The 25317-nt window shown below is 38.0% G+C and overlaps 1 protein-coding gene and 1 long non-coding RNA gene across 2 annotated transcripts in view; one reads left to right on the top strand and one right to left on the bottom strand.

The window, feature by feature from the left end:
• Positions 1-25317, bottom strand: part of LOC135734550 (uncharacterized) — a 318539-nt gene that overhangs the window by 283386 nt on the left and 9836 nt on the right. The window lies entirely within an intron of this gene.
• LOC135734477 (uncharacterized) lies at positions 12753-17014 on the top strand. The gene is made up of 5 exons (XR_010527355.2): positions 12753-13189; positions 13692-13787; positions 14832-14963; positions 15046-15105; positions 16262-17014. It is a non-coding gene; the product is annotated as an uncharacterized lncRNA (long non-coding RNA).

The following is a 25317-nucleotide window of genomic DNA, read 5'->3' as shown; positions in this document are numbered from 1 at the left end:
AAAAATGCATGCGTTGAACTTTTAAATACTCCTCCTAGTGGATTCATGGGATTGACACCAAACGTGGTGATCATGTTGCTGAGACATTGTACTTGCTAAATTGCGAAGGGATTTTTGATATCTCGAATGGTTCTGCCATGGCGAGGTGACGAATTTATGGCAAATTCAGAGAAACAGGAAGTGTCTAATATCTAAGGCAAAAATTTTCTTATTGTGATGCCATGCGGGGTGTTTGTTCGTCTGAGGATTCCGATCGCATCAATGTGCCTATTGTGACTCCCGGGTATAGCGCCACCACCAGGCGCCAGGAAGTGCGTCAGTCACAAAGCTGGATTTTTTTGTACAGTTCCATGCTATGTTCTTTTAAATACTCCTTCTAGAAAAAGCATGCAATTGACACCAAAAGTGGTCAACATGAAGCCGAGAGATTGTAGATGACAAATTGCGAAGGGATTTTTGATATCTCAAACGCTGTTCCGATGGCAACGCGTCAAACTTTACTTTCATTTTAAAGGCATATTTAAGCCTTTTAGTTGACGCCGATGTTCTTTTAAATACTCCTTCTAGAATATTCATGCGATTGACTCCAGAAGTGGTCAACATGATGCCGAGACATTGTAGATGATAAATTGCGAAGGGATTTTTGATATCTCGAAAGCTGTTCCCATGGCAACGCCCCAAACTTTACATTTATTTCAGGCATATTTAGGGCTCTTGGCCTGCTTAGATTAACCGAAAAGTCGGCACACACATCAGAGTTGTCGGCTGTTAAGTGTGCACAAACAGGTCACACATAGGCGTGTCTCTTAAGTGGCTCACTAGCGCCCCCGTTTGTCTAAAATGTGGGTTTCTTCTACCTACAGTCCCCAAATGGCTCAGTAACAACATTAAATAGCCCACTGATATTTACCCACTTGATGCCCTTGCCCACCGTGCATCGATTTCTCGGACGCACCGTGTAGCGGTAAAAAAAACGTGCGAGGGCCCGCCATTGCTGCTTGCAGCTATATTTATTTTTCTTTTTTCTTTTTTTTCTTTTTTTTTTACATTTTGGGGCATTTTGGGTGCCTTAACATACTCGAAAACTCTTGGAATTTGGCACAGACGTCAGAGTCGTCGGCCTTTAGGACCTGGCAAAGGCTGGAACTCGGGCGTGGCAGGGGGGCTCTGTAGCGCCCCCTGTAATGCAAAAACAAACATTGATGCACAGATCGGGCAAACATGTACGCACATGTACGAGAATTGGGACATTTATAGATCTCATCGACCCGAACAACTTTCGCCCTCTAACATTTAAGCTCCGCCCAACAGGAAGTCGGCTATTTTGGATTGTTTAAAAAATGCATGCGATGAACTTTTAAATACTCCTCCTAGGGGATTCATGTAAATGACACCAAACGTGGTGATCATGATGCCGAGACATTGTACTTGCTAAATTGCGAAGGGATTTTTGATATCTCAATCGGTTCTGCCATGGCGAGGCGACAAATTTATGGCGACATCAGAGAAACAGGAAGTGTCTAATATCAAAGGCAAAAAATGTCTTATTGTGATGACACGCGGGGTGTTTGTTCGTCTGAAGATTCCGATCGCATCGATGTGCCTATTGTGACTCCCGGGTATAGCGCCACCACCAGGCGCCAGGAAGTGTGTCAGTCACAAAGCTGGATTTTTTTTGACAGTTCCATGCTATGTTCTTTTAAATACTCCTTCTAGAAAAATCATGCAATTGACACCAAAAGTGGTCAACATGAAGCCGAGAGATTGTAGATGATAAATTGCAAAGGGATTTTTGATATCTCAAACGCTGTTCCCATGGCAACGCGTCAAAGTTTACTTTCATTTTAAAGGCATATTTAAGTCTTTCAGTTGACGCCGATGTTCTTTTAAATACTCCTTCTAGGATATTCATGCGATTAACACCAGAAGTGGTCTACATGATGCCGAGACATTGTAGATGATAAATTGTGAAGGGATTTTTGATATCTCAAACGCTGGTCCCATGGCAACGTGTCAAACTTTACTTTCATTTTTAAGGCATATTTAAGCCTTACAGTTGCATGCAGTGAACTTTTATATACTCCTTCTAGAATAATCATGCAATTGACACCAAAAGTGGTCAACATGATGCCGAGACATTGTAGATGATAAATTGCGAAGGGATTTTTGATATCTTGAATGCTGTTCCCATAGCAATGCCGCAAACTTTACTTTTATTTCTGGCATATTTAAGGCTCTTGACGTGCTTAGATTAACCTAAAAATTGGCACACACATCAGAGTTGTCGGCTGTTAAGTGTGCACAAAAAGGTGAGACATAGGCGTGTCTCCTAAGTGGCTCACTAGTGCCCCCGTTTGTCTAAAATGTGGGGTTTCTTTTACCTACAGTCCCCAAATGGGTCAGTAACAACATTAAATAGCCCACTGATATTTACCCACTTGATGCCCTTGCCCACCATGCATTGTTTTCTCGGACGCACCGTGTAGCGGTAAAAAAACGTGCGAGGGCCCGCCATTGCTGCTTGCAGCTATATTTAGGGCTCGAGCACCGAGGAGCAGGCCAGAATGGCCTGCACCGAAAGGTGCGAAGCCCTATTGTTTTTGCTCGGATTATTAGGGCCCGAGCACCGAGGAGCAGGCCAGAATGGCCTGCACCGTAGGTGCGAAGCCCTATTGTTTTTGCTCGGATTATTATTATTATTATTTTTTTTTTTTTTTTTTTTTTTAACACTTTTGGACTTTTTGGGGGCCTTAACATACTCGAAAACTCTTGAAAATTGGCACAGATGTCAGAGTCGTCCGTCATCGCAGAAATCCAAAGGCTGGAACACGGGCGTGGCACGGGGGCTCTATAGCGCCCCCTGTAATGCAAAAAAAAACATTGATGCACAGATCGGGCAAAAATTTACGCACATGTACGAGAGTTGGTACGCATATAGATCTCATCGACCCGAACAACTTTCGCCCTCTAACATTTAAGCTCCGCCCAACAGGAAGTCGGCTATTTTGGATTGTTTAAAAAATGCATTCGTTGAACTTTTAAATACTCCTCCTAGTGGATTCATGGGATTGACACCAAACGTGGTGATCATGATGTCGAGACATTGTACTTGCTAAATTGCGAAGGGATTTTTGATATCTCGAACGGTTCTGCCATGGCGAGGCGACGAATTTATGGCGAATTTAGAGAAACAGGAAGTGTCTAATATCTAAGGCAAAAAATGTCTTATTGTAATGACACGGGGGGGTGTTTGTTCGTTTGAAGATTCCGAGCGCATCGATGTGCCTATTGTGACTCCCAGGTATAGCGCCACCACCAGGCGCCAGGAAGTGTGTCAGTCACAAAGCTGGATTTTTTTGACAATTCCATGCTATGTTCTTTTAAATACTCCTTCTAGAAAAATCATGCAATTGACACCAAAAGTGGTGAACGTGAAGCCGAGAGATTGTAGATGATAAATTGCGAAGGGATTTTTGATATCTCAAACGCTGTTCCCATGGCAACGCGTCAAACTTTACTTTCATTTTAAAGGCATATTTAAGCCTTTTAGTTGACGCCGATGTTCCTTTAAATACTCCTAGGATATTCATGCAATTGACACCAAAAGTGGTCAACATGATGCCGAGACATTGTAGATGATAAATTGCAAAGGGATTTTTGATATCTCAAACGCTGTTCCCATGGCAACGCGTCAAACTTTACTTTCATTTTAAAGGCATATTTAAGCCTTTTAGTTGACGCCGATGTTCCTTTAATATACTCCTTCTAGGATATTCATGCGATTAACACCAGAAGTGGTCAACATGATGGCGAGACATTGTAGATGATAAATTGCGAAGGGATTTTTGATATCTCGAACGCTATTCCCATGGCAACGTGTCAAACTTTACTTTCATTTTAAAGGCATATTTAAGCCTTACAGTTGCATGCAGTGAACTTTTATATACTCCTTCTAGAATAATCATGCAATTGACACCAAAAGTGGTCAACATGAAGCCGAGATATTGTAGATGATAAATTGCAAAGGGATTCTTGATATTTCAAACGCTGTTCCCATGACAACCTGTCAAACTTTACTTTCATTTTTAAGGCATATTTAAACCTTACAGCTGCATGCGGTAAATTTTTAAATACTCCTCCTGAGGAAATAATGTGATTGACTCCAGAAGTGGTCAACATAATGCTGAGACATTGTAGATGATAAATTGCGAAGGGATTTTTGATATCCCAAACGCTGTTCCCATGGCAACGCGTCAGATTTTACTTTCATTTTGAAGGCATATTTAAGCCTTTCAGTTGACGCTGATGTTCTTTTAAATACTCCTTCTAGAATATTCATGAGATTGACACCAGAAGTGGTCAACATGATGCCGAGACATTGTAGATTATAAATTGCGAAGGGATTTTTGATATCTCAAACGCTGTTCCCATGGCAACGCGTCAAACTTTACTTTCATTTTAAAGGCTTATTTAAGCCTTTAAGTTGACGCTGATGTTCTTTTAAATACTCCTTCTAGAATATTCATGAGATTGACACCAGAAGTGGTCAACATGATGCCGAGACATTGTAGATGATAAATTACGAAGGGATTTTTGATATCTCGAACGCTGTTCCCATGGCAACGCCCCAAACTTTACATTTATTTCAGGCATATTTAGGACTCTTGGCCTGCTTAGATTAACCTAAAAGTCGGCACACACATCAGAGTTGTCGGCTGTTAAGTGTGCACAATCAAGTCACACATAGGCGTGTCTCTTAAGTGGCTCACTAGCGCCCCCGTTTGTCTAAAATGTGGGGTTTCTTTTACCTACAGTCCCCAAATGGCTCAGTAACAACATTAAATAGCCCACTGATATTTACCCACTTGATGCACGTGCCCACCGTGCATCGTTTTCTCGGACGCACCGTGTAGCGGTAAAAAAACGTGCGAGGGCCCGCCATTGCTGCTTGAAGCTATATTTATTAGGGCTCGAGCACCGAGGAGCAGGCCAGAATGGCCTGCACCGTAGGTGCGAAGCCCTATTGTTTTTGCTCGGATTATTATTTTTATTTTTATTTTTTTTTTTTTTTTTTTTTTTTTTTAACACTTTTGGACTTTTTGGGGGCCTTAACATACTCGAAAACTCTTGAAAATTGGCACAGACGTCAGAGTCGTCCGTCATCGCAGAAATCCAAAGGCTGGAACACGGGCGTGGCACGGGGGCTCTGTAGCGCCCCCTGTAATGCAAAAAAAAACATTGATGCACAGATCGGGCAAAAATGTGCGCACATGTACGAGAGTTGGTACGCATATAGATCTCATCGACCCGAACAACTTTCGCCCTCTAACATTTAAGCTCCGCCCAACAGGAAGTCGGCTATTTTGGATTGTTTAAAAAATGCATGCGTTGAACTTTTAAATACTCCTCCTAGTGGATTCATGGGATTGACACCAAACGTGGTGATCATGATGCCGAGACATTGTACTTGCTAAATTGCGAAGGGATTTTTGATATCTCGAACGGTTCTGCCATGGCGAGGTGACGAATTTATGGCGAATTCAGAGAAACAGGAAGTGTCTAATATCTAAGGCAAAAAATATCTTATTGTGATGCCATGCGGGGTGTTTGTTCGTCTGAAGATTCCGATCGCATCGATGTGCCTATTGTGACTCCCGGGTATAGCGCCACCACCAGGCGCCAGGAAGTGCGTCAGTCACAAAGCTGGATTTTTTTTGACGTTCCATGCTATGTTCTTTTAAATACTTCTTCTAGAAAAATCATGCAATTGACACCAAAAGTGGTCAACATGAAGCTGAGAGATTGTAGATGATAAATTGCGAAGGGATTTTTGATATCTCAAACGCTGTTCCCATGGCAACGCGTCAAACTTTACTTTCATTTTAAAGGCATTTTTAAGCCTTTCAGTTGATGCCGATGTTCCTTTAAATACTCCTTCTAGAATATTCATGCGATTAACACCAAAAGTGGTCAACATGATGCTGAGGCATAGTAGATGATAAATTGCGAAGGGATTTTTGATATCTCAAACGCTGTTCCCATGGCAACGCGTCAAAGTTTACTTTCATTTTAAAGGTATATTTAAGCCTTTCAGTTGACGCCGATGTTCCTTTAAATACTCCTTCTAGGATATTCATGCGATTAACACCAGAAGTGGTCAACATGATGCCGAGACATTGTAGATGATAAATTGCGAAGGGATTTTTGATATCTCAAACGCTGTTCCCATGGCAACGCCGCAAACTTTACTTTTATTTCAGGCATATTTAAGTCTTTGGCATGCTTAGATTAACCTTAAAGTTGGCACACACATCAGAGTTGTCGGCTTTTAAGTGTGCACAAACAGGTCAGACATAGGCGTGTCTCTTAAGTGGCTCACTAGCGCCCCTGTTTGTCTAAAATGTGGGGTTTCTTTTACCTACAGTCCCCAAATGGCTCAGTAACAACATTAAATAGCCCACTGATATTTACCCACTTGATGCCCTTGCCCACCGTGCATCGTTTTCTCGGACGCACCGTGTAGCGGTAAAAAAACGTGCGAGGGCCCGCCATTGCTGCTTGCAGCTATATTTTTTATTTTTTTATTATTATTATTATTTTTTTTTTAACAGTTTTGGGCACTTTGGGTGCCTTAACATACTCGAAAACTCTTGAAATTTGGCACAGACGTCAGAGTCATCTGTCATTGCGAACGGGCAAAGGCTGGAACACGGGAGTGGCAAAGGGGCTCTGTAGCGCCCCCTGTAATGCAACAGAAAACATTGGTGCACAGATCGGACAAACATGTACCCACATGTACGGGAGTTGGTACGCATATAGAACTCATCTACCCGAACAACTTTCACCCTCTAACATTTAAGCTCCGCCCAACAGGAAGTCGGCTATTTTGGATTGTTTAAAAAATGCATGCGGTGAACTTTTAAATACTCCTCCTAGGGGATTCATGCGAATGACACCAAATGTGGTGATCATGATGTCGAGACATTGTACTTGCTAAATTGCGAAGGGATTTTTGATATCTCGAACGGTTCTGCCATGGCGAGGCGACAAAGTTGTGGCGAAATCAGAGAAACAGGAAGTGTTTAATATCTAAGGTAAAAAATGTCTTATTGTGACGCCATGCGGGGTGTTTGTTCGTCTGAAGATTCCGATCGCATCGATGTGCCTATTGTGACTCCCGGGTATAGCGCCACCACCAGGCGCCAGGAAGTGTGTCAGTCATGAACTTTTAAATACTTCTCCTAGGGAATTCATACGATTGACACCAAACGTGGTGAACATGATGCTGAGACATTGGACTTGCTAAATTGCGAAGGGATTTTTGATATCTCAAACGGTGTTGCCATGACGAGGCGACAAATTTATGGCGAATTCAATGAAACAGGAAGTGTCTAATATCTAAAGCAAAAAATGTCTTATTGGGATGAAACGCAGTGTGTATGTTCGGCCAAGGATTCCGATCGCATTGATGTGCCTATTTTGAGTCTCGGGTATAGCGCCACCAACAGGCACCAGGAAGTGTGGCAGTCACAAAAGGTGGATTTCTTGACCGTTGCAAATGGTGAACTTTTAAATACTCCTCCTAGGATTTTCATGCGATTGACACCAAAAGCGGTCAACACGATGCTGAGACATTGTAGATGATAAATTGCGAAGGGATTTTTGATATCTCGAACGCTGTTCCCATGGCAACACGTCAAACTTTACTTTCATTCTCAGGCATATTTAAGCTCTTGGCGTGCACTTTGGGTGCCTTAGCATGCTCGAAAACAACGGAAATTTGGCAAAGATGTCAAAGTCACGTGCCACTAGGCTCATGCAAAGGCTGGAATATGGGCGTGGCAAGGGAGCTCTGTAGCGCCCCCTGTAATGCAAAAACAAACATTGGGGCACAGATCGAGCAAATATGTACGCACATGTACGAGAGTTGGTACGCATATAGATCTCATCGACCCGACCAACTTTCGCACTCAAACATTTTAGCTCCGCCCAACAGGAAGTCGGCTATTTTGTATTGTTTCAAAAATGCATGTGGTGAACTTTTAAATACTCCTCCTAGAGGATTCATGGGATTGACACCAAACGTGGTAAACATGATGTCGAGACATTGTACTTGCTTAATTGCAAAGGGATTTTTGATATCTTGAACGGTGCTGCCGTGGCGAGTCGACAAAGTTGTGGCGAATTCAGAGAAACAGGAAGTGTCTAATATCTAAGGCAAAAAAATTCTTATTGTGATGCCAAGCGGGGTCTTTGTTCGCCTGAAGATTCCGATCGCAACGATGTGCCTATTGTGAGTCTCGGGTATAGCGCCACCACCAGGCGCCAGGAAGTCTGTCAGTCACAAAGGTGGATTTTTTTGACAGTTCCATCCGATGTTCTTTTAAATACTCCTTCTAGGATTTTCATGCGATTGACACCAAAAGTGGTCATCATGATGCTGAGACATTGTAGATGATAAATTGCGAAGGGATTTTTGATATCTCGAACGCTGTTGCCATGGCAACGCGTCAAATTTTACTTTTATTTTAAAGGCTTATTTAATCCTGACAGTTGCATGCAATGTTCTTTTAAATACTCCTTCTAGGGAAATAATGTGATTCACACCAGAAGTGGTCCACATGATGCTGAGACATTGTAGACGCTAAATTGCGAAGGAATTTTGGACATCTCAAACGCTGTTCCCATGGCAACGCGTCAAACTTTACTTTTATTTTAAAGGCATATTTAAGCCTTTCAGTTGACGCCGATGTTCTTTTAAATACTCCTTCTAGGATATTCATGCGATTGACTCCAGAAGTGGTCAACATGATGCCAAAACATTGTAGATGAAAAATTGCGAAGGGATTTTTTATATCTCAAACGCTGTTCCCATGGCAACGCCCCAAACCTTACTTTTATTTCAGGCATATTTAGGGCTCTTGGCGTGCTTAGATTAACCTAAAAGTCGGCACACACATCAGAGTTGTCGGCTTTTAAGTGTGTACTAAAAGGTCAGATATAGGCGTGTCTCTTAAGTCGCTCACTAGCGCTCCCGTTTTTCTAAAATGTGGGGTTTCTTTTACCTACAGTCCCCAAATGGGTCAATATCAACATTAAATAGCCCACTGATATTTACCCACTTGATGCCCTTGCCCACCGTGCATCGTTTTCTCGGACGCACCGTGTAGCGGTAAAAAAATGTGCGAGGGCCCGCCATTGCTGCTTGCAGCTATATTTTATTTTGAGTTTATTGTGCACTGTGCACTCAGGAAGCCGACTTAGGTAGGCAGGGAATGTAAATAATTAATTTATTTTTTATGATACACTTTATAATAAATTTTCAAATTTACCTGTTTTGTGTTGTCTGTTTTCTGCTAACCTTTTACTATTTCAGGCTCCGTAGAGCTTCTGATACTAGCCCAGATCTAATTTCCTAATACTTAAATTAGTTATTAAATACACTAATTTGAGACAAGGGGTTACAAGTGCACATAATAGTCAAAATATTAGCATACATATAGGCCTACACGTAAACTGAATATATTTAGTTTTGCTGGACCGCATGTTTAAATTTCCATAAATTTTCGCTTAGTGCTGAATGCTGATTAGTGCTGATACAATCCAGCAAATAAATAAATACATGTTGATATTTCAAATGGGTTCTTTATATATTATTGCAGATAATTCATATACGAATATAGCCTACTAATATTTGTTCTGTCTCATTATATTATTATACATGTAAACACAGCTCTCTTGCGCTCTCTCCATCTTTCTTTCTCTCTCTCTCGCTCTCCACATGGCTTACTATGGCGTTTGAGATGCATAAAAAAGCAATACCAACAAAAGCATTTCATTCCAAAAATCTTACAATCGTCTTGAACCAGCATATGGCGGTGGATAGTATAGCCTAAACGGAACAGCAGTCGATCAAATTATTAGAAACATGCACACCCGCTGGCCGTTCGTCCAAGAAAGTCAGAGGAGGTGTGGGCATTCCCGTAATTTCGGTGGTTTTAAATATGCATAAATATAAACATAAATATAAACACATAAAATATGCTTTGCCTATTGAATTTGCCTAAATTACTTTTCAAGTACAATGCACTCAAAATGAACAAAAATGACTCGGGTAGAACAAAAAGTTAGTTAAGTCCAGTAGGAATTGTCCGCATACTTCATGATGAGCACTGAAGAAACCATGGATTGAAACGTCTGCTCTCTAGTCTGTTTTTAATACAATTTGCACTGTTGTCACTTTTGCACAAAATATTTTTGAAATATCACTTATAGACTATTTACGAAATGTGCTAAATTGCATGAACATTAAAAATCTCTTATTCTATGCGTTCCTTTTTATTGACAGTCTCATTAAAAAATAAGCGATGTTGATAAACAAAACAAAATTATAAGAATTTAAATCCGCTCCATACTGGACTTGAACCGCAGCAGCTTCGACATTTGAACCGAATGCTCTAACCACCAGGCTAACTGAGACGGTTCATGACTAATCGACTTATACAGTTGATCTGGGCTCTGTTACACCAGGTGGGATTTCATGTTTACTCAAAGCTGTGAAATATTTATAAAAACTTACTTACTTAATGTCGAGGTATTTACTTAATTATTGGGACACCTTAAATGAGGTTGGTGTGCTATTACCGCTCCTATTTTAACATGATACAGAGATGCAGTATTTTCCTTAAGCTACTATAGTAATATATTATTTAATCTTAGTAACGTTAGAGAAAAAACTATAATTTGCTGCCCATTTAGGATTTGCTGCGCATGCATGTAATCTTTAAACACTTATTTCATCATGAATGATCAGTATGAATTGCTCTGGCCTGACTCAGTTCATCATTGATTGGGTAAGAACGGTTCAAACCTACTGGCTGTGGAAATTGATGGGAGGGGCTCATTATACCACTAGCAAACGCCGCTTTTTATGCCGTCTTTGACAGAAGATAACACCGTTATTTACGGCGTAAATGGCAAGACAAATGGCGTCATTGATTGGATTATAAAACGCTGTAAATAACGGCGTTGTTGCCGATTTTCGCGCGTTTTTTACGGAGCGTTTGGTATCACGACGGCGTTCGGATGTAAACGCGATTCATTTATTACGTAAATATGACCCTTTTCGCTTGCCATACAAATACAGACGCATCTGAATCTAAACTCGTGTTCACAGGCGAGCGCTTTGAAAAGCAACCGGTGCGTGTTGCGCTAACATTTTTAAAGCCGGCAAATTGCGCGAGTGGGGCTGAATAAGGGCTGGCAGCAGCAACCTTCAACCCGGTGGCATGACAACTCACAATTCGGCGCAAATTAAAAAATTGCCATTACACAGAGTTACTACAGAAGGCATGCGCGGGCGTAGGAGAGAGTGAGCTCACGCACATAGAGAACCTGTGTGTGTGGGAAAACACTGCTAACCTTTCATGATAAACTCGAATCAGTCGTCTTCTCTGCCAGTAACATCTGACGTTTACGTGAAAATGCAAGTACAAAACACAGCCAACTTTTAATTCTTTCATTCAGTGTCATGTATGAGAGGCGCTGTCTAGGGGCTTCACGCAGAGAAAGAGAGAGAGCGCACGTGCACAAGTGAGGCACCACCGAGCGCGCACAACAATAAATGAAGCCTGTGCGACCATTGTTGATTTTGTGGCGCACACAAACAAATCAATGTATGGATAACACTGCCAGGAGCAGAAGCCGCCATTACGCGAAATGAATGTAAACAGCGATGCGTCGACAAATTTTACGCATGTCGACGTATTTTTATAGTCAACGTAATCGATGACGTCGACGCGTCGTTGCAGCACTACTGGGTTTCCTTTATTTGTTTTTAATTTAATTGCATATTGTAAGGCCAACTTTAATCGTCTGTTTTCCAAGGAAGGTTCATTAGCTTCTACATATAGACTTTGAATTGATGATGTTCTATAAGCTCCCAAAGCTAGTCGTATGCCTTGATGATGTATAGTATTCAAGGATTGGATGTATGATTTCCTGGCAGATCCATAAACAATACTTCCATAGTCCAACTTTGATCGGATCAGAGTTCTATACAAGTTCATAAGTGATGTCATATCTTCTCCCCATTTAGTTGTGGACAAAACCTTTAAAATGTTCATGTCTTTAGAACACTTCTTTTTAAGCATTTTAATATGTGGAATAAAGGACAGTCACAAAAATTGTCAAATTATTGTCAAAAATTATGCCAAGGAATTTAGTCTCCTTTTCGACTTTAATGGGAGTTCCATCCAAAAATAACTCTGGTTCATTGTGTAATGAACCAAGTTGACAAAAATGCATACAGACGGTTTTTGTTTGTGAAAATTTAAAGCCATTTCGTACTGACCATGAGAGCATTTTATTTATTTTTAGTTGGATTTTTCGTTCAATAATGTTAATATGCTTGCTCTTATAACAAATGCAGATATCATCTACATATAAACTACAAAGAACATCAGAACCAATAACTTGAGCAATACTGTCAATTTTAATACTAAAAAGAGTTACTGATAGAATACTTCCTTGAGGTACTCCAAGTCCTTGTTTATGCGGGTCGGACACAGTATTGTCTACCTTAACTCTAAAAATTCTATTCGAAAGAAATCTTCCAATAAAGATTGGCAGACGTCCTCTAAAATTTAGTCGATACAAATCCTTTAAGATTCCATGCTTCCAGGTGGTATCATACACTCTAAAAAACGTTGGGTTGTTTTTTCAACCCAACTGCTGGGTTGAGCCAGTTGGGTTATTTTGTTGGGTTGTTTTATCAGTGTTGGGTAGTTTTTTTGTAACCCAACTTGTTGGGTTATATGTTGGGTAATTTTGAAGCAGAGCCAACTTAATAGATACATATAGCTGTTTCTCAATATTACTTTCTCTAGTCCACAAAATGTATTTTAAACATAAGTTCAGGCGAGAATATATATGTATAATGTTCAAATTTGCAGTCGGTTTGTAAAGTGAACGCCAATTTTAAAGTTTAATTTCAAAAAGTCGGAATGTTACCGGCGCGACCACCGGGTGTCACTGTTGTTCTTCCCCAAAGAGAACTTCTCCCTTCCCCCACACAGACACGTCAGACTCCTCCTGCCACAGCACGCTACCTGACGCGGGAATTTAACATCACTTCAGGATTCATAAACGGTTTTTCATCGACTTATCTTTGATTTATTTGAAGGAAAAGGTTTGTGTCATTGTTTTTAATCATTTAAACTATTTCTGAATGCAAAAGTATGCAAAATGATGGTTCACAAGACATAACTCTTATTAAAAGTTTTATTAGCGTCCGCTAGTCTGTAATGCTCAGTAAATCTATATGCTTGCTTTTAAATGATTTAAATATTTCGTTTGATCAAACGTTTTATGAAATATGTCTAAAATGGCTTGTTTTAATAATTTTAGAAACGTTAGAATGTAACGTAGTCTAATGGTTTAGAAATTTAGTTTAAAACAGATAAAGTTAATATGAGGAGGAAACGTGTACGTTTTAAATAAATAATCGTTTGTTGTAAAAGTTGAAATCAAACTGATGCTTTTAATATCATGTTTAGATCATGAAACTTTAGCCTTGAGTTCACAGACAGGGTGTGAACTCTCATTTGGTCTGTAAGTTACAGACATTTTTATCTTTTTCAAATGTTTTTGATGATGCCCACTTAAATCACAGTTTTGGCTCTTTTCCTCAGACCCTGATGGATAAAAGATGGATATTTTTTTCCTGGAGAAGCTAAAACAATGTCACTTTGAGGTTCTGATACCAGCTTTTACAAAGTTATTTACAGGTAACATGAAAATGCACTTGTTTTTTATTATTTAAAGTGATATGTTTATAATACAATGAGGCATATCAAAGCATTTCTTTATTAAGAATCCCTGCTTATTTTGCTGTGAGTATGTCATTTTCAAAAGTAGTAAGGTTGCACGATTAAAGGAATAGTTCACCCAAAAGTTATATTAAACTCATGATTTACTCACCCCCAAGCCATTCGAGATGCATATGTCCATCATTTTTTAGACAAACACATTTTGAGATATTTTAGAAAATGTCTTAGATCTTTCAGTTAATCAAATGTAATGTTACAGGGTCCACTCCTTCACGTCCAAAAAATGTGCATCCATCCTTCACAAAAGAAATCCAAATGGCTCCACGATGATAAACAAAGGTCTTCTGAGGGTATTCCGTGCCGTTTTTTTGTAGAAATATCTATATTTAAACTTTATAAACAAAAATAACTAGCTTCCAGTAATACCGCCATCTTAGACTCCTCTGTATTCAAGACAGCTCTCATCTTAAATGCGGACGCGACCAAGATGGCGCCATTAGCAGAAGCTAGATATTCTTGTTATAATTCTACAACAACACTGCACGGATTACCCTCAGAAGGCCTTTGTTTATTATCGTGGAGCCATATGGATTTATTTTGTGAAGGATGGATGCAAATATTTTTGGACTTGAAGGAGTGGATCCCATAACTTTACATTTGATTAACTGAAAGATCTAAAACATTTTCTAAAATAACTGAAAATGTGTTAGTCTGAAAAATGATGTACGTATGCATCTTGGATGGCTTGGAGGTGAGTAATCATGGGTTTAATATCATTTTTGGCCCAACTATCTCTTTAATTGTATACAATTGTCAAGCCCATCTCATCGGTAAAGCCGGTTCTGTGATTAGAAGTAAATTGCCATCATCTGAAAACAGGTGAAGCACCATTTACTACACGCAGCCGTAGTTCACTGACAAGCTAGCCCATATAGCATTCATTATCGCATAAATTTACATTAAAGTTTTATTGAAAATGAATGTATGATTTGTCATTTTCAGAGTTCACAAGACTTCTCTGTGTTATTCCCTGACCATGCCGAAAAGCTATTTGAAACTTGGGCACTGCATTTTACAGACAGAATCCTGCAACTTCCCAGCCAAGAACCAGGAGCATCAACAAATCACCTACAGGTACACTTGGGAATACAATTGTTGTTTGCTGAGTATTATGACAGTAAAGTTACTAATTTAACCTAAACATTTTTCTCTACAGAACCCCATGATGATATTCCAACTCCTGTCTACAAAAGTGGGAAGAAAATCTTAAGTTTATGTAAGTAATGGAAGTATTGCACACTTTGCTTTGCAAGCAACCTAAAACATTTAATATTTTGTTTGTGAACTAGCAAGAAGACATGTTTACAAGTAGGAATAGAGTTAAAACTCGGCCAAGAAAAATGTTCTTTTACTTGCAACTCTAAAACATTAACTTTAGGGACAAACGTTAAAGGAATAGTCTACTCATTTTCAATATTAAAATATGTTATTACCTTAACTAAGAATTGTTGATACATCCCTCTATCATCTGTGTGCGTCACATCACATCAACGTTTTTCCTATTTAAGATGAGTAGTTATACGAGCAAGTTTGGTGGTACAAAATAAAACGTAGAACTTTTCTAAGCGGATTTAAAAAAGTAACTATATTTTATGGCGTAATAGCACTTTTGGGAGTACTTCGACTCGGCGCAGTAACACCCTTCCTCTCCCATTATGAGAGGGAGAAGGGGAGCGGACTTTTCAGGCGAGTCGAAGTACTCCCAAAAGTGCTATTACGCCATAAAATATAGTTCCTCTTTTAAATCCGCTTAGAAAAGCGCTACGTTTTATTTTGTATCAACAAACTTGCTCGTATAGCTACTCATCTTAAATAGGAAAAACGTTGATGTGTTTGGTCACTTCTAACTTTATCTCTGAGTGGTACCATTGAATGAATGGGGCTAAGCTAAATGCTATCGAAGTGTCGCAGCACGCTCCAGCGCTTATGTGCATGCACACAGATGATAGAGGGATCTATCAACTTTTCTTAGTTAAGGTAATAACATAGTTTAATATTGAAAATGAGTAGACTATTCCTTTAATGTCCAGCCCTGTATTCATTACATAATATATGCTAATAAAGTGTTGGCTCTATTTAGTAATAAGGGCAAGTATGCAGGTTGTTGCAAAATCTAAAAAATCGGGCTTACTGCCAGGTAAATTGACGTGGCAGAATCTGAAATTACTGTGAATCTGAGTTATTGGCATGAACAAAGAGTATATTGTAAGGTTATTGAAATAAAACAGAAATTTATACATTTCATTACAATTAAACTAGATACTACATTTGTGTGTATGAAATATGAATTGTTTGGTTTTGTATAATAATGCTGCATCATGCATTTAGCGTCTTTGCCTGCATTCTAACAAGTGTTTGTCTGTTTTCAACAGGTTGGGACCAACATGGTTGCATTCTTCTGAGAGGCTGAGGTGACAAAACCATTCCCATTTGTTCTTGGATTGGAAGATGACGATCTCTGCCATCAAGCATTCGTTGTTTTTGACAGACAGTCACTCCAGCAATACACCCTCCTTGGTGATGTTGACATGTTTTAAACTTTTTTTATGTTTTGGACATTCATTTTACTAAGCAGTGCACATCAGTGTGGGTGTTTTTGAAGACTGTTGTTTACAAACTCCCAAGAACGGAATCCCTTTCTATAAGAAGTCTGTGTAGTTATTTGTCATGCTAGGGTGATAACTCATGTTGATCATATATTGACTGTTTGTGCAACTTAGTGTTGATCTTATGTGTTACATTAACCATTTCTTATTACACAGTTCTCTTAAATGCTAGTTTCTGATTGGCCAGTCGTGACATTCTACTACTGCTCAAAACTAAAAACTCCAATGCTGCAAATCATTTTGACAGGTACAGTTTTATATTACACAAAAATTAAATATCAATGTCTATTAATAACATATCCGACATTAAATTTACAAATGATTAAACCAATGTGTTTGTGACATTTGTCCTGAAGAAACTGTTGGGGCTTTTTTCTGTGATGACATGCTGCCAATACATTATCCCTTACTTGTACAACTTTTTACTTGATCTAATTGTAATGTTAACCGGGTATCTGTCATTTTAGATTGTGAGATATAATACTAATATATTTTTTTATTAGAAAGTTGATTGTTTGTGTAGGGCTATGTGCTCTTTTATTGTTCATGTGCAATAAATATGCTTTTTCAATTAAATCTATGCTTTGTTATTTATAGACACCACAATGAAAGGTATGAAAGCAATTTAAACCACAAAATTTCAGCTTTAAACACATTAACCAAACGTTGGGTTGTTTCAACCCAACAAAAAGTTATTTCTACCCAACAGATGGGTTAAAAAATCAACCCAACTGGTTGGGTTGATTGTACAACCCAACTTGTTGGGTTAAAATAACCCAGTGTTGGGTTGGTCCATATTTAACCCAACGTTGGGTTGCAAAACAACCCAAGTTGGGTTAATTTTAACCCAACGTTTTTTAGAGTGTAGGCTTTGATTCCATGCTTCTTCCAAGTAAAAAAAAAACAGCACCACTTCGGTTTAATTTGTATATGCTCCCACTTGGTCAAATAATGAAAAAGAACCAAATTGCTTACCACAGCTATGCAGATGACACCCAGATATACTTAGCCCTGTCACCCAATGACTACAGCCCCATTGACTCTCTATGTAAATGCATTGATGAAATTAACTGTTGGATGCGTCAAAACTTCCTCCAGTTAAACAAAGACAAAACTGAAGTCATTTATTTGGAAATAAAGATGAAACTTTCAAGGTTAACACATACCTTGACTCTAGGGGTCTAAAGACACAAAATGAAGTCAGAAATCTTGGTGTTATTTTAGAGTCTGACCTTAATTTCAGTAGTCACGTGAAAGCGAAAAGCAAATCAGCTTACTACAGTACCATCTCAGAAATATTGCCAGAATTAGCTGTTTTGTCTCAAGACAGGATTTAGAGAAACTTGTTCATGCTTTCATCACCAGCAGGGTGGATTACTGCATTGGATTTCTTACTGGGATCCCCAAAAAGACCATTAGACAGCTGCAGCTCATACAAAACACTGCTGCCAGAATTCTGACAAGAACCAAAAAATCTGACCACATTACTCCAATCCTCAGGTCCTTACACTGGCTTCCTGTTACACTTAGAATAGATTTTAAAGTATTGTTACTCGTTTATAAATCACTTCAAGGCTTAGGACCCAAATACATGACAGATTTGCTAACTGAATATAAACCTAAAAGATTACTCAGATCATTAGGATCAGGTCAGTTAGAAATACCAAGGGTTTACTCAAAACAAGGTGCGTCAGCATTTAGTTATTATGCCACCTCTAGCTGGAATCAGCTTCCAGAAGAGATCAGATGTGCTTCAACAGTAAACACTTTTAAATCTAGATTAAAAACACATCTGTTAAACTCTGCATTTACTAAATGAGCACTGTGCTGCTTCACACTGACTGCACTTTTAACTCAAGTCACTTTTACTTCTGTTTTATTCAATTTTTTTATTGTTATTCTAAATTCTCATGTATTTTTGTTTTTATTGTGATTTTATCGTGTATCTATTATTTTTACATTTTCTTTTTTCTTTTTTATATATTGTTTTCTCATTTCTATGTAAAGCACTTTGAATGACCTCTGTGTATGAAATGTCCTATACAAATAAACTTGCCTTGCCTATCGTCTAACCATGTGACGATTGATGGTACATTATAAGACTATCCAAGCGTCATATGAAGCTTTCTCCGTGCTCCTAATTTAAAAAACATCTACAGCAGTAGCGTTATTTGTCATTTCGTTAAAGTTATAGTGAACTACAAACAATCTTCTAACCACCAAACTAGCTACCGAATGCGCTGACAAAATGCAGAAGAGCAAAGAATTAAAAAGGGGCGTGGCGGAATAAGGTGAATAGACCCCTTCACAGTTCACGTCACAGGCGGTTCCCACTGCGCATGTCGGGGTCAGAAAAGTCATTACAGCAGATTGAGTTGCGTGTTATTCGGTATCGTCAAAAATGCCAACTTGCGTCGTGGGCTTTGAAAATCGCACCAGGTCTGCCGTTAATTTTTTCGGGATTCCTGCAGAATCTCAAAAACAAAAAATACAACATCTGTGGCTACAAGCAATTAAATGTGTAGACTGGGACAATGCAAAGATCAAAGAGGCTCGTGTTTTGTTAGTGCTCACTTCATTTCAGGTAAGTCATAATTTTTCAGCCCTGTTAGATTAAACTAAAAAGCATAAATGGTATGAACAGTTTGACCCCATGCTGCGCATGCACCCGATAGTCATTCAATGTTTAAAAACCTTGAAGGGGTCTATATTATGTACTGTAATCTCATTTTTGTAATAATAGGCCTATATAGTAGCAGAATAAATAAACCAGCTAAATCAGCATATTTTTATCAGCATAATATTTTGTTTTTGAATAATTATTGTATTTATTGTTCACTGTCAGTTTCTATGAAAGGTTTTACTGGATGGATGTGTGGATAATAGATGCACGTGCGCCACATACACATTCAGTTCTTGTGTGTGTATTATAGGGAATGTGGAGTTGACGTCACGCCGTGTTGCATTATGGGTAATCCGCCATATTTGCAGGATCGCGTCCTATCCCGCTGTATTTGAGTTCATGTGTTGGAGGTTGTTTTTGTATTTTCTGTCGAGATTTTAATAAACTTCGATATGTTTGGTCAGTACTGCTCGATCAAGAACTGCCATAGCAGGTCACGCGATCGTTCAGGAAGGAAACTGAACAACGGAATATGTTTTTTCAGCTTTTATTCGTGGAAAAAACAAGGGAAGCCGGTGGAGGAGCTGACGAAAAGACGCCGGATCGCGTGGTTTGCCTGCTGCAACAGGAGAAAAACGTTTACTTTTCAAAAAAATTCCTGCATCAGCGAGAGTGTGTTCGCTGCATTTTCAGTCATTCAGTAATTTGTGATTAATAAAAGCAGAACCACTTAAATTGTCTTGTTTTTATGCTAACACTGTCAAACTAACTTGTAAATGTAAGTTTTTGATTGATTCATTCATATCTGATCACCCTAACCACATTCGTTATAAAAATAAATATTTAGACAATTTTGACGATTATAACAAATATTTTTTATTAAATGCAACTGCTCAAACCCACTGCTTGTGACTCTTTAAATAACATAACGTTAGCTAAATATTTAGCATTTTGTTTGTCTTAATAACTTGGCCAAAACAGAAGTGCCATCTTATGAACATGTGTTGATTCATCGCACAGAATACAACTGAGAATTTTTTTATAGAATTATTAAGATACGTAGGTATTAACACATTGTCAGTAAATAGCTGGTTTGCCAACCGTCATAAGACTCCAAAAGAAGAAGTGTCATCTTACTATAAGCTTGAAGGGATTTATAGCTCTTAAACTCCTGCAAAATGTAAATAACGTCCTGCAAAAACAAGGTTATTGACCAGATATGTAAGTGGAGGTACTGCATCTGGATCCGTAATCCAGTCTTGGGCTGCTAAATCATATGGATCTATGTTGTTTATTTGTCCAAAAAAAGTTTTTAGGCAGTAGCATTTAGTTTCTCACGATGGGGTCCCTCCTCTTTTTCTTTAACTTCTCGATTTCTTCCGTTCTTCTTCAATTTTACCTAGTTTTAGCTAAACACACCCACAATTAAATGGCATAGCGGTCGGCGGTGCCTCTAAACATGGCGCCCACGTCACATAATGCAACACTGCGGTGACGTACTTTAACATTCCCTATGGATGGATTTCAGTCACGTGATCTTTTACATCATGCCGCCATCTTTAGGACCTATCGAGTACCAGTAGGCTATTGACAAGCATTGGCTACCTTGCTACGATTTACGGATGTCTTATCTTTTACTGTCTATGATTCTTACGGATACAGTAAAGGGCTACGAAAGACAACATGTCGCATCTCGACTGTCATGAAAATAAACGCTACTTTAAAAAATATATATCTTGGTTAGGGTGTGATGCCTTCTCGATCCCTGACGCGTTCTTCCAGCCGCTGTCCGCTGCTACCGCACTACCACTATTTTACAACATAAGAAGGTGCGACACAACATGAAACTTTGCTCGAAGTATCACCTGGATCTCTACACATGAACGCGAGCATTGAGAACATTGTGTGTGTACACAGAGTTTACTAAAAAGAAAGGTTTTGTACAACTGACTTTGGCTGTTATGGTGTCCGCTTGTCATCTCTGCCAGACGTAAATAATCGATTTCCGAAGGGGAATGAATGAATCTCATATGAGGCTCCTTTTTCAACTAGAAGGTCAATATTGTTTTTCACTTGCGACAAAACAACGATGCATTTTTATGGAACTATGCTTTAGGAGAAATCAATCTTTACAATCCTCCCTCCTTACGTCGCAATTGGAGCTCGATACATCTTGACTGGGAAGATGGCGGCGAGCGGACGCCGAATCATCCAAAGTCAGTTGTTCAAAACCTTCTTTTTAGTTAACTCTCTGTTCACAAACAATGTTCTCAATGCTCGAGTTCACGTGTAGAGACATAGGCGATACTTCGAGCAAAATATCATGTTGTGTTGAGCCTTCTTAGTGTTGTTAAAATAGCGATTTTGATGCTCACAGCATATTGAAGGCATAGCTTCTAGTTCTTTTGCGACCACTTCAAGTCCTTTTTTTTTTTTTTTTGCAGTCAACAATAGAACAATGAGAATTATTCAATCAAACAAAAGTATACAATTTTTAAATCAACAAGCCAGAGTTATTTAAAATAAAATTAACAAAGAGAGAGAGAAGGAAAAAAAAGATGTCATTCAACTAGCAATGTCATATTTGCTTGTAATCATGTGAGCTCTGTCAGATTTTTTACTGTTACAGTTCTTTAGCATAGTACAGTAATTCTTAAGCTCATTTTTAAAGTGCACGAAGTTTGGTTTGGAGTCAGACCATTTTACCTTATGAATGTGAAATTTCCCCAGTAAAATCAACATCTGAATAAGATATTCCTTTTCTTTATCAAGTGTTTGATCATTGAAGTATATTAATATGTCCAGTCCAGTTAGCTGTAAAACAATATTCAGTTTTTTCACAATAAATCTTTCCAATTCAACCCAAAACATCTTTGTGTGTATACAATGAAAAAATAAATGAAAAATGGTTTCCTTTTCACCTTGACAAAAACAACATAAATAATCAATATCCAATTTAAACCTTTCCAACACATGCTTAACCGGGTATATCCTATGCATTATTTTAAAACAGACTTCTTTTATTTTATTATTTATAAAAAATTTGTCCACTGTTCGCCAAGCTTTCCGCCAATTCACATTCCCAAAAACAGAAGTCCAAAAAAAACGAGCTGGTGGATAAACAATTCTATTAAATTGGTTTCTAATATAGTTATTTGTTATTCTGTTTTGCAATATATTTATATCACCAATAAATATTTTGCTCTTTATGTCAATAAGGTTTGGATCTCCATCTTGTGATACATTTTTAAAAAGAGTCAATACCTTTTGGGGAATCGCATCCATCACAACAGCAAATTCCTTGGGTTTAATTGGTATTTTAAATCTATCCAAAAATTCTTTATATGTTAATAAATTCCCATCTTTATTTAGTAACTGACTAACTAGTACAATATTATTTTCATACCAATGGTCAAAGAAAAGTGTTTTGTTTTTATACAGCATATCTTTATTGTTCCAAATGTAGAATCTCCTAGGGGAAAAGTTGTATTCATAGGCCAGAGTCCAAGCCAAGAGCTTGTTTATGAAAATTAGCAAGTTTAACTGGTAGTTTTTCAATTGAATAATTACATTTTAATAAAAATGCAAGGTCACCCATTTGTTTAAACAAATAGTTTGGAAACGAATTCCATATACTATCTTTATTCTTTAGATATTGAATAATCCAATTTATTTTAAATACCTTGTTTAATGTGTCATAACTCAGTACTTCTAAGCTACCGTGATCTTTTCTTTTTTCAGATAGTGTGGTTTATTCCTCCAAATAAATTGAAAAAGCATTTGATCTAATTTTTTTGTGACTTTGGGAGGAACATCCAATGATAAAGACGTATACACTGACCTAGAAACCCCTTCAGCTTTTGACAATAATACCCGTCCCTGAATTGACAAGTCCCTTTGCAACCAAATATTAAACCTCTTACTAATTTTATCAATAATTGGGTTAAAATTTAAATTATTCCGTAAATGTTCATCTTTACAAATCACCACTCCAAGATAAACTACTTGATTTTCAACTGGAATATTACATATTTGGTTTACCGAACATTCTTTCAAAGGAAACAAAACTGATTTATTCACATTCATTCTTAGCCCAGATGCAATGGAGAATTCTTTCATACAATTCACTGCCTTAAAGATTTCATTTCTGTCTTTTAAAAACAAAGTGGTGTCGTCTGCAAACTGACACAACCGAAATTCTTTCCCTAAAGCTGTAATACCCTGAAAATTTCCTTTTTTAATATGAAGAGACATTATCTGCATTGCCAACAAAAATAAAAAAGGAGAAATCGGACATCCTTGCCTTATTCCTCTACCCATTTCAAATACTCATTTTTTTAATCTTCTTCCACTGCATTATTAATTAATAATTTACTAATAGAATTCATTTCACCATTTCTTTTTTCCAAATTAAAAAAATACTTAGTGTTTTTTTCTCCTTGTTCTATCCACTTATACCTTGATCTAATAAATGCACCTTCTGCCTTTTCTTCATAAATTGTATCCAATTGAACTTGTAATGATGATAAATCTGTTAATTCATGAACATTTAAAGTACCTTTACTAGATAAGTGCATTATTTCTTTTATAACTTCATTTTCTTTATATCTTTTAGTCAAGGCAATTGATTTCCCTAATGAAATAGCCAACTTTCTGATTTCATATTTCATTACCTCCCATTGCTCACCGTAAACCTTGTTTAATTTAGCCTGAGACCAGTTTGTCAATTAGCTTTGTTACCATTCTTTTAAAATGATCATCATCTAATAATTTTTATTCAGTTTCCAGTAACCTTTTTTGAATTTAGATTCAGCAGAATCACGTGAATTAATGAAAATGTTTATAGCCTTATGGTCAGTCAAAACAGATGGGTCTATAGAAATTAATTGGACAAACTTTTCTAAATCATCAGATATTAAGAAAAAATCTATGCGTGACTGTTGTGAATAATCCTTATTGTTCCATGTGTAGATTCTTTTATCTGGATTTCTAAGTCGCCAAATATCAATTAAGCCTACTCGGGTACATACATCTTTAATTACACTGTGAGTGTCTCTGTTTCTTGATGGCCAACGATCTAAGTCCTCATCAAACACACTATTAAAGTCACCCCCCCAACTATCTTTGTCAATGGGAATTTGTTCTTAATATGTTTTAATTTAGTTTCAATATTTGTAAAAAATGTATAATTAAGCTGTTTATCATTGGTGGCATACGAGTTAACAAGAGTGTAATGAGTATGATCGATAATAATATGTAATATTACCATTCTTCCTGAACAATCACTCTCATGGCTGAGGATCTGACCCTTGAAATTACCTTTTAGTATTGCGACACCTGCAGATCTAGTACTACCATGTGAAAACCATACATCATTTCCCCACTGACTCCTCCAGAACTTTTCATCATCTTTACAAGCATGTGTTTCTTATAAAATAAAAATCAACACCCTTCCCTTTACAATACAAAAATAAAGATTTTCTCTTCAATAAATTACGTAAACCTCTGGCATTTATAGATACAACCGAAATAGACATTCAACTTAACCAATTTACAATTCAAGTTACTCTTTTAACGTATAAACCATTAACTTAGGGTCTTAAATATTTTTTGTTGCAACCCTTCCATGTAACGTCTTTTTTAACAGTGCTATGCCATGTGGCGGAATCCAAACAAGTCTTTGCCATAACTACAACTTGTTACCTACACATCACACATATTGATTGTGCAATAGTAACATAATAATTCAAGCCATTAGGTCATTCGAACTTCTTTCTTGTCAACGTAAGCTTTGTTACCTACAAAATATGCTCGTTGCCCTTCCTTGCGTGCCTTTTCCACAAGAGGCCACAGCTTAATGCGTGCCTCTTTGTCTGCAGCAGTAAGATCTTCTTTGAAACGAAGATGTTTCCTCACCAAATATTCGTTGGCTTTGGCATTTCTCCACACTAAATCTCTCGCCGTCCTGGACAGAAACCTGATGATAACTGGTCGTGGTTTGACGTTCTTTCTCTGCTCCGGGACTTTTCCAATCCTATGGACCACGTCGATGCCACCCATCACCGAAATGCAGTCAGCCTCCGGGAGAATATCTCTGCAGATTTCTTTAATTGTTGATTTAATGTCTTCATCAAATCTCTCTTGTACTCCGTAAAGACGTAAATTCCACCGCCTGTTATACCTCTCTGCATCATTAATT

The sequence above is a fragment of the Paramisgurnus dabryanus genome, chromosome 1 (assembly GCF_030506205.2).
Source record: "Paramisgurnus dabryanus chromosome 1, PD_genome_1.1, whole genome shotgun sequence".
Classification (NCBI taxonomy): domain Eukaryota; kingdom Metazoa; phylum Chordata; class Actinopteri; order Cypriniformes; family Cobitidae; genus Paramisgurnus; species Paramisgurnus dabryanus.
This window is presented reverse-complemented; position numbering and strand designations above follow the sequence as displayed.